We start from the raw sequence: 12,046 nt of genomic DNA on the forward strand, positions 1-12,046 counted from the left end.
GAGCCATGGCCGCTGAGCCTGCGCGTCCGGAGCCTGTGCTCCGCAACGGGAGAGGCCACTACAGCGAGAGGCCCGCATACCGCAAAAAAAAAAAAAAAAAAAAAAAAAAAAAAAAAAGACAGGGAAACAAGTTAGGAGGATTATGAGTACCCAGCATATATACATTTCCTTGGATTTTCACTGGAATTTTATGTAGATAGGACAACTGTCCTGTTTAAAGTGTTCTGTGTTCTCGACAGCTAAGTCTTTATTGTAACTACCATAAAATATTCTAACAAAAGTGGGTCACTCACATAAATAAAAATCTAAAATATACTGGCTTAACATTTGACTGTAAGGCACCAAGGAAACATATAATGTGTACTAGAAAACTGGAAAACCTTGTTATTCTGAAGCAAGATAAAACTGTTGCTTGCAATATTTTGGGAGTCAGGCCAGAAGCCAACTGTATTTAGGAGACATGGGGAAATGTTTTAAAATTAATAATATCGGCTTGTGTCAGTTTCTCTTTTCCACTTTCACTAAACACCTAGAACTGAGAAGAAATCAAGCTACTAGGTTTACTTACCTTGAAGGAAGGGATACAACTTTGCTAAGTGGACCTCCTACTGCCTATAGCCTGCAATATATCTTGAGGGATAAAACTATAATTTGGGGCTTCTCAGAGATGAAAACAATGAGCTATTGTGTACTCCTAAATTAAAGAGTGATATGAAGAGGCTCTAAAAGAATCAAGATTCTGACCACAAGCTTTTCTTGAGCAACTCTCATCACTTGTTCTCTGACACACAATGATAGTCAAACCATCAACATATTGCAGTAAATGTATTGCTTTCACTGCCAAGGTTTCAGTTTCCCCAAGCAAGTGTCTATTTTGTTGGAGTATCAACCCATCTAAATAAATGACAAGACTTCTGACATTTAAGAACCATTACAAGATGTTATCTTTACTTGGTTTCTTGATAAGAGACCTATTAAGGAAACTTTATTTATCACTTGTTCATTTTCTTATTGGGCATCTAATAGAATTTTTTTATGTGAAGGAAATCACAAATACATGACTGTTCAATGCTGAAGGAAAACTTTTGTATTCCCAAATTGCACCAGCAAGAGTTGTGTAATCACCAAGAAGGACCCATGATCTAATGTCTCTTCATATGTGTCCATGAAGGATAGTGGACAAGAAGATACTTTCAGAGACCCAAATCATGACTGCCAGATGTTCTAAAGAAGATTCTCACTACAATATTTCAAGGGGAATTTATCATTACAATTGACTGACAATATTTCTTTCTTTCTGTTTCTGAATGGAAGTTTTAAAAGTGTACTCTTTTTGTTTCTGCTAGACTATTTGAGATAGGAGGCAGATAACATGCTTAGTAATTTTTAATTCATCAATCACATATGTATCTGCTGGACAGGAGTACCCATAGCTCAGAGGACTAAGACCTTGAGATGAATGTAGTAACTGGATCAGTCATTTGGTTGCCTTGTCTTGTGAAAATGCTGAATGTATTTTCCGTGTGTATATTTTCAATATACCAAAGGGGTATATTGTATTAGAGACTGCTATAGAATGTATCACTTTCTTCTTCCTTTAGAAATAGAATCTTCAGATTTTAACTGACCACTGGCTGTGCACTCTTTCCTGAACATACACCCCTCCTCCCACAAAGCTACAGTTCCTAGTCCACCTTGCAGCTGGGTGTGGTCATGTGTTCTGGCCACTGAAATGTGAGCAGATGTGAGATGGGCAACTTCTTCCAAAACATGAGCATGTCTTACACTTCCTATATTTTTCATTTCCCAAAGGCGGTAATGTGGACCTTGATTATGGGAACTGAAGATATAAGCTGTGTGCTGAGGATGTCAGAAAACAAGAGAAACAACCTGGTTCATCAACATGGCCTAGCCTCCATATTAGACTAGACCACAACCTTAGTCTCTTATGTGAAAGTGGAATATATTTTTACCTTGTTTAAGCCACTGTGTTTTTGCGTAGCTTTCTTCTGAGATACTTCCAAACTGCCTAAATAATAAAAACATTCTTTCAAATATAGTATGTATTCCCCAGTCTTTCAGCTTCTTAGCTTTTTATATTCAAAAGCTTGGGCTCCTGAAAATCAAAAACACTGATACCCTAGAGAAAAAAATCCTTTAGTTTTGATGTTTTCCTCAGGTAATGGATGCTGCTGATTCTTTGAAGAAAGGGCAAATAGTGTTAGGAAACTGTATGTACATGTGTGCAAGTTTACACCAAGAAATATTCCAAGATATTATTCTGCTTTAGAGAAAAGTCTTTTCATACCATTTACTTCAGTTCTGAGAGCAATGCACATTACTGTTTCATCCCCCTCCCTCAAGAATACTACATCATACTGCATATTACTCCTAACAGCTTTATTTACATTTTAAGACATCACAAGCATACTCGTTAGTTCAACTACTCCAAAGTTTTATTACATTTCTCTGTCATTTCTAACTCTCATTGTTCGCAAAATTGTTTCAAACTTTTTTCAATACCTTTAAATATCCAACCCCCTACCACTTCTTTCATGTGCACCTCATGGAGAAAAATTTAAAGATATTAGATTCAACTCCATCAAATTCTCACTATCACATCTATAACCCAACGATCTTTTACACATCTATAGCATCAGTCATTCCTTCCAGATTAGTTTAATTGGTACAGCTATGCCTCCTTTTAGCTAAGGCAAAGTAATAACCTAGGCTTTAAGTTCTCCCACTCTTTCCTGAACATTATATATCATTTGTCCCTTCTTTCTTCTTTATGTTTGTCTATTTTAATTGGGTTAATTCCATGATTATTTAATATAACTTAAAAAAATTCTTCCCTTTGAACGTGATGTATATGTCTATTCGATTGTGGTGATGGTTTCACAGTTGTATGCATAGGTCCAAACTCATTATGTTGCATGCATAAAATATATGCAGTTTGTGTATTTAAATTATGTCTCAATAAAGTTGTTTTCAAACAATCTCCCTTAACTCTTTATTTCCCTCCATCAATGGACTTATCTTATTTACAGATAAACTACTAAAAACATCTTTTAAAGCCACAGGAAGATTTGTTCACTTGGCACACACACATTGTTCCACTACAACCCATGTATATTTGATGAGTTTTTCAGTCATTGTTTTTCTTCTTTAGTCCTACAACACTCTCATTGCACTTTCTCTTGTTATTTTTCCCTGGACTCTTTGGTTGCTCCTTCTCAGTCCCCTTTCCTGACTTCTTTCTAGAGCCATGGAACGGGGGATTTCCTCAAAATTCTCATAACTCTCTAATTCCTTTTCTGAATGGAACATCTTACATATTATAATGGGGAATATAGAAAGGGTTTTGGGTATAAAAATAAAGGAAATGAGAGAGAATAAATATTATGAAGTTAGTTGTTGGCAAAAATGATATGAGGAATTTTAATGGAAAAGGAATTTTAAATGGATATTGAATGGTGGATAGAATTTCAATATACAGAGATGCTTCATACATAAAATAATAATATTTATAAAAAGATCAAGATAGAAAAGATCAAGACTTTTTTAGGGAAAAGAGGTAATTGTTTTGACTATTGCAAAGGAATCATGTAAATAAAATAGTGGACAGTAAGAGTAGACAGATTTAGGCATATTTCTGAATTGCTTAGTACAAGATTAAGAGTACTGAAGTCCTTCTCATTTCTTCCACAAACATAAAATATGTGCCTGTGGAGAAATAAAGTTTTTTAAAATTTATTTTAATGACCTTGTTAGGTTAAAATTATACAAAAGGGAGCAGATTTACCTAGGAAAATGTGTTACTATGACATTCTGTACTCCTATCAAAATATGCATATTACATTAAACTACTTATTTTCATGACAGAAATCATGGCTTCTTCTCCCAGGGTGTCATATACTAAACATTTAGTAAACATTTAATTAATAAACAAATAATTTTGTCTCTGGAATATAAAATCAACTACAATATGTATTTTGAATCCTATAAGCAAACTAAAATTAAAACAAATTACTAGTGTTACCTGGAACTTAGTTTATAGAGTATCAAATAAGTTTTGATCATTTATCTGGAATGAATAGCATTATATTTAAGAAATGGTTCATAAATAATGAAGTTTATCCCAGAAATCTATCAAATTCTAGGGGTTGCTTAAGGCAGCTTGGGAAAGCCTCTGAGGCAACATCCTCTGCATACAGATGATTTCTGCATCATCAAGTGTCTAGCTAAATTATTTTTAATTTGAATGTTATACATGGAAATACAAAACAATACATGATTTATGTCATAACTGGGGTTTGAAAGCACTGAAATGATCCACACCAGAGATCAGGATGGGGCATCTAGGCAGGTATTCAGAGTTATATATGGGTTTGCCTATGGAAAGAGTAAAAGCAGTGATAGCCTGGATGGTCTGGTCTAGAACAGGCAAATGGGATATAATACCAGAAAAAAAAAATGGATCTAAGAGAAAAGTGATTAAACAAGGATGAAATAATAATTAAAACCCAGTTTTCATAAGCCATGTTGGTAGTATAATACCAAGTTATCAAAGTAGACAGGGGAAAGGCAGGTAAACCGTTACAAGTTAAAATACCAGACACTAGAAGATTATTGGCATCTGGAATTATGCCAACTGGTATTAGAAAACCCTGGAAAGTGGGACCACAGTCTCAAAACTGGTTTAGAGATTCACTCAGGTTGAGAATCTTTCATTAATCTCACCCAAGGCCAGTATAAGTTTCAGAGCATGGTTCAGGGATGAGGTTTCAGGATGGTGTGAGAATAATTGATCTAATAGTCACAAAGGGATATTAATATGATTACTCTTCCTTCTTCATCTGCTTTCTTAAAGAGAGTCACCACTGTAAACATTATTTATTCTACTTTGCTGTATGTGATTCTCTGTAAATAGTGTATTTGTTGGGGTCCAGTATGGAAACAGAGCCCATGCCATGTAGTAGTAAAATAGAGCAAATATAAATCTGGGAACCAATTAGCCAGTTTGAAGAACTAAAATCCAGACAGAAGCCATGAAATAATACAGATAATAATAACAGTAATGTCCTATTTCCCTTTAGGATTATCAGGACGTAGAAAGAGATGCTTTCATTAGGGCCTGCATCTGTGAAGGCAGATTCTGTCCAGAGAGAACTGGAGCCATGGAATACACAAAGCCAAAAAAGGCAGATGGGATTCCATGCCAGTACCACCCTTATGTGAGGCCCTGCTCTGAGTCCTATGCTTTATTAAAATGTATTTAGTAAAGTATGAAATTTGAGTAATAATTTTAGTGTGTTTGAAGTATCAGGCATATATCCCTCAAATATAACGGATATAAAGAGCAAAATCTTAATTATTCTTTATTGTGAAAATGACAAAGTATAATACATGATAGAAGAATGTCCCTTTAAAATTTTCTACTGACTAAACATATTAGCCAGTTATATTTATCTGGGTCAGAATTAAACATCAGCTTGGCATTATGTCTATCAAAACAATACTTTATTAAAAATTTCAACTTGTGGAATGTTATCAAGACAAAATAAATTCAATAGAAAAGTATAATAAGTATTTTTTTTCTTTATCCATAGAGTCTCCAACTTGCCCAGTATATTTCATGTATTTTAACATTTGACAGATTTCAGGCTTGATACATCTTATCTATAATTCTACTGGCAAGGCTGATGAAAAAAAACTACTTTTTCCTTAAAAAAGGACAGAATGCAGAGAACTTTACAAGGAAAATTTTCCATTTCAGTGTTTGAAGAGCTTAAATGTGTTTCTTACTTTAGATAAATACTTCTCCAAATAAATTTTGCTCACTAATTTCCTTTGAGACAACTTGCCCACTTGTCATTTGGTATATTCCTGGAGAGTAATTTTGTTTTGTTTTCTGACATTGATTCTATTTTAAAATTCTGAGTTGAAATAAAGATAGCCTTTCCCCTGAGATTTCAATTTGCTCAAATTTCTCTTATTAGAATTTTCACTCTTTTAATAGTCTAGACACATTTTTCAAATGTTTGTCTTCTAAATTACTACATTAACTTTCTATCTATTAAATTTTAGGATCCTTTGTTTTACAAAAGCAGTATATTTTAATTTTTTCCCAGGTAGAATTTTTTTCAATAAACTTTACCTTATTTCTCATTGGCTTCTTTTCCAGAATATCTCAGAGAGTTTCAGTCTATTTTTCCACGTATAGCTGAAGAATACTTTTTTGTGCTTTTTAAAAAAACTCAGAAACTACAGCAGTAAGCAAGGAAATGGTATATCACTACTTGCTCAGGAAACATTGTAATATTTTTCCTGCTTTTCTATATTGTGAAAATAGAACTTTGACTTGATTTGGAATGATACGTATGTCTCATACTTTTTTCTACCTCTGTTGTATTAAGCTGGAAAAGATAAGACGTTGACACTCATTCCAAAGGATTTCATCTGAAATGTTTCCCACAATTCTAAACAATAATAAGGATTCGGTTCATTTCCTGATGTCATTAAATAGAAAACCCATTGCTGACTGCATTTAATTCATTTTGCTGCTTTTCTCTTTTAGAGTTATACAGATTCAGGTCATTTCAAAATAGAATTTCTTTCTGGAATATTTTTCTATCTGAAAGTACTGAATTTCGTTGGCATGTGACCCTGGATCTGCCAACCATGGTAGTCTGTCCCTTTTATATCATGACTAATGTAACAATAAAACAGATCAGGACCAGAGCTTGGAATGAAGCTGGTTCTACTAATTCTAGGTTTCCTTATCCAGGGCTTATTCTCTAAAGGAAATATAAATTTTTCCTCCTACAAAATTGTGTGGATTACAATAGGTACTTGAATAGGGTAGTTATGTTGTCAGAGACAGATCCTATGCCTGGGCTCAAAATTATGCGCTCTCAGTCACCAAGACTGATCTAAGTATTGCTGCTGCTAATATCCAACCTAACATCAAATAGAGGTCAATTATGAGCCCCTAAAATGCAAAAAAACTGAAGTATATATTTACCCTAAAAACATTAACAATTAGGCTGCACTAAAAACTTCCCAATAATTTTATTTGATTTATTTTGCAACTGACAACTGGAAATCATGATAGAGGTTATTAAAATCCTAGATTACCTGAATTGTTTGTTTTCAAATTAGTTTTATAGGAAAAAGAGTGGGTTAATATTTGAAATATATCCAATTGTGTTTATTCATTACGCCTCTGAGTAAACATTAGTATTCTGCAGAGCTCTAGAGCAATACTGAATAGCGGTCATGGAGATATTTCAGATCTACTTTATTCTTTAAAGATTATGCATTTGTACACAGCCCATTTCCTGAGAGACAAGGTGATACTCAGAGCAACAGAAATGGAAATCATGTTGAAGTAGCACAGCAAAAGATGAGGTTCTTTGGGGAGAGACAGAAAGAAAATGTTGAGCTTAATTACTGTTGACTTAGATACAACAAGTAAGGGGGAAAGGGTTGGATTAAGTGTTTAGTATTGATTCATGGGTCATTATGAACTTTTCAATAGCTTTTCAATGATACATAAATTAGTTTTATGTAAAAAGCAATGCACATAAGAGCCACAAAACAATCCAGACAGAAATCAATATTTTCTAAAGATATGTTGAAAACAGAATACTTATACCTATGGAAACAAATATGAGAAAATATGACTCCTTTATTTTACATAACAATTTTTTTAATGTGAGAATTAAATTGTTATTACTGTAAAAAGCAAACTTTATATTAAATTTCTATGTAGGTTAAGTATAATATTTGCTAAATGCTTAGAAAAATACTGACAGAGCAATATGTTAATATGCAAACATCCTGAAGCTAATTTTTTTAAATCTTGGGAATATACTAGGAAATTGGACACAGGAATTTGAAACCACTGTGCTTTGAAAGAGCACCAAGGTAGAAGGTACAGTGACCTTGTATTTTAACACGAACTTTATTAAGGACTATTTTTATTATTTTTAAACTTAATATAAATGGCATTATACTGTATAAATCTTTTTTTTTTTGCTGGGGGGGTACGTGGGCCTCTCACTGTTGTGGCCTCTCCCGTTGCGGAGCACAGGCTCCGGACACGCAGGCTCAGTGGCCAGCCGCTCACGGGCCCAGCCGCTCCATGGCATATGGGATCTTCCCGGACCGGGGCACGAATCCGTGTCCCCTGCATCGGCAGGTGGACTCTCAACAACTGCGCCACCAGGGAAGCCCCTGTATAATTCTTTTTTTTTTTTTTTTTCTTTTTGCGGTATGCGGGCCTCTCACTGTTGTGGCCTCTCCCGTTGCGGAGCACAGGCTCCGGATGCGCAGGCCCAGCGGCCATGGCTCACGGGCCCAGCCGCTCCGCGGCATATGGGATCCTCCCAGACCGGGGCACGAACCCGTATCCCCTGCATCGGCAGGCGGACTCTCAACCACTGCGCCACCAGGGAGGCCCCATAATTCTTTAACTTAGTGTCTTTCATTCATATTTTTGAAATGCATCCGTGGTAACATATAACTTTTAACGGCTATATAGAACTTCACAGGTCCTTAGGTAAATATAGCACATTACACTTCCTTGTATATACAGTTTTATCCATTTGTTATCTATTGTTTTTATTTCATTTAACATTGGTGATATTGATGAATATATTTTTTTTATAAATTATGATCAAATAACCATGTATATTTACAAAATTCTTTGTCTAATAAGAGAAAAATCAGTGACCATACCCTTCCTTCTTCAATTCTCCCAGATTGTGCCAAATTCCTCTTCCATATAGCTACACTAATGAGTAATTTCCACATTTATGTATACACCTTTCTTTTCTCTACAACCTAACAAACATTTAGTATTAGATAAAATTGCTAGTATATTATTTTCTATCCAGAAAACTCATCAAGTATAGTGAGAGAGATTGTTCCTTATAAGGTACAAAAACACATTTTATAGATGTAGTGACCAAAAAACTTTAGTTTTAGTGAATACTAGCCAAACAGACATAGACTATGACTATAACAGACTTTCATATAGTATATATTTGATATTTCAAATCTTTGAAAGTTAATTCACCATTCACAAACTGATATTGATACAATTTGCTCATCCAACTGGAAAACAAAAATAAAATTATAACTTTCTTTCATAGCAAAAATTCCTATTACATTTTACAATTTGTTTGGAAACACAAAAGACCCCAGATAGCTAAAGCAATTTTGAGAAAGAAAAATGGAGCTGGAGGAATCAGGTTCCCTGAATTCAAATATACTACAAAGCTACAGTAATCAAGACAGTATGGTACTGACAGAAAAACAGAAATATAGATCAATGGTACAGGATAGAAAGCCCAGAGATAAACCCACACACATATGGTCACCTAATTTATGACAAAGGAGGCAAGAATATACAATGGAGAGAAGACAGCCTCTTCAGTAAGTGGTGCTGGGAAAACTGGACAGCTACACGTAAAAGAATGAAATTAGGGCCTCCCTGGTGGCGCAGTGGTTGAGAGTCCGCCTGCCGATGCAGGGGATACGGGTTCGTGCCCCGGTCTGGGAGGATCCCATATGCCGCGGAGCGGCTGGGCCCGTGAGCCATGGCCGCTGGGCCTGCGCATCCAGAGCCTGTGCTCCGCAACGGGGGAGGCCACAACAGTGAGAGGCCCGCATACCGCAAAAAAAAAAAAAAAAAAAAAAAAAAAAAAGAATGAAATTAGAATACTACCTAACACCATACACAAAAATAAACTCAAAATGGATTAAAGACCTTAATGTAAGACCGGACACTATAAAACTCTTAGAGGAAAATATAGGAAAAACGCACTTTGACATAAACCACAGCACGGTCTTTTTTGACCCACTTTCTAGAATAATGAAAATAAAAACAAAAATAAATAAGTGGGACCTAATGAAACTTAAAAGCTTTTGCACAGCAAAGGAAACCATAAACAAGACGAAAAGACAACCCTCAGAATTGGAGAAAATATTTGCAAATGAAACAACAGACAAAGGATTAATCTCCAAAATCTACAAATAGCCCATGGAGCTCAACATCAAAAAAACAAACAACCCAAATAAAAAATGGGCAGAAGACTTAAATAGACATTTCACCAAAGAAGACATACAGATGGCCAAGAAGCACATGAAAAGATGCTCAACATCACTAAATATTAGAGAAATGTGAATCAAAACTACAATGAGGTATCATTTCACACCAGTCAGAATGGCCATCATCAAAAAATCTACAAACAATAAATTCTGGAGAGGGTGTGGAGAAAAGGAAACCCTCCTGCACTGTTGGTGGGAATGTAAATTGATACAGCCACTATGGAGAACAGTATAGAGGTTCCTTAAAAAACTAAAAATAGAACTACCGTATGACCCAGCAATCCCACTACTGGGCATATACCCTGAGAAAACCATAATTCGAAAGGACACATGTACCCCAATATTCATTGCAGCACTATTTACGGTAGCCAGGACATGGAAACAACCTAAATGTCCAATGATAGATGAAGGGATAAAGAAGATGTGGTACATATATATGATGGAATATTACTCAGCCATAAAAAGGAACAAATTGGGTCATTTGTAGAGATGTGGTTGGACCTAGAGTCCATCATACAGAGTAAAGCCAGAAAGAGAAAAACAAATATCATATATTAATGCATATATGTGGACTCTAAAAACAAGGTACAGACGAACCTATTTGTAGAGCAGGAATAGATATGCAGATGTAGAGAATGAACATGTGGACACAGGGTGGGATGAGGAGGGTGGGACGAATTGGGAGATAAAGTTTGACATAAATACACTACCATGTATAAAATAGATAGCTAGTGGGAACCTGCTGTGTAGCACAGAGAGCTCAGCTCAGTGCTCTGTGAAGATCTACATAGGTGGGATGGGGGTGGTGGGAGGGAAGTCCAAGAGGGAGGGGATATATCTGATTCACTTCATTGTGCAGCAGAAACTAACACAACATTGTAAAGTAATTATACTCCAATTTTTTAAAAAAGGAATACCTTAAAAAAATAAAATTTAAATTTAAAAAAAATTTTACCATTCACAAACTGATATTGATACAATTCTCTCATCCAACTGGAAAACAAAAATAAAATTATAATTTTCTTTCATAGCAAAGAAATCCTAATACATTACATTTTTAAGTAAAATTTACACACAGACACTATAACAAAAAGTATATTAGAAAAAGATATGATTTATATCATTTTTTCAAACAATAAAAATAAAATTCCGAAAGTTTGAAACGAAAATGTTTAGATTATCTCTAGATATTTCAACAATGTACAGGGACAAATTAAGAGAAAAAATTGGAAACTTATAGACATAAAATGATTAATATACCCAGTAAAAAAAGAATTACCACAAACAAGTCAATAGAATATTAAGAAACTGAACAGGCAATTTACAGAAGAAATGCAAATGGCTTATGAACATAAAAACAATGGCAAATGCCATTTATAACCAGTAAAATGAAATTAAAATAACAAGAAAGTGTAATGGTTTGTTCACTAGGCTACCATTCTTAAAATGTTAGTATTATATTAAAGACACTGTGGGGAAAATTGCACCTTCATTAAGTTCAATTAATATCTAGTTGAAGACAATCTGAGAATCTTCAAACCTGTGACTATTCAAATATGTAACCATTTCAGTTCCTACAGAAATATACTTACATTTAGACAAAGAGACATGCAGAAAATCATAATTCATCTAATAACAATCCAATAGTATTAATAGGAAAATGACTAATTTATGACATATCCAATTCAAGCAGCTGTTGAATATTATGCAGCTGTTCAAAATATAGATTTGATCTTTTCTGTACTGACTGGACAATATATTGAAAAGATGCTAACTAAATAAAGCAAATAAATGGGTAATATTGGTTATTTCTGACAAGAAGATTGGAATTATGGGTTAAGCATGATGAATAATATTTGAAATTTTTGCTCTATATACTCAATTTTTATTATAGTTTCTGCTACTAATCTGTTTGTACTGTGATACA

Source organism: Mesoplodon mirus (genome assembly GCF_964341445.2).
Source record: "Mesoplodon mirus genome assembly, chromosome: 9".
Taxonomy (NCBI): domain Eukaryota; kingdom Metazoa; phylum Chordata; class Mammalia; order Artiodactyla; family Ziphiidae; genus Mesoplodon; species Mesoplodon mirus.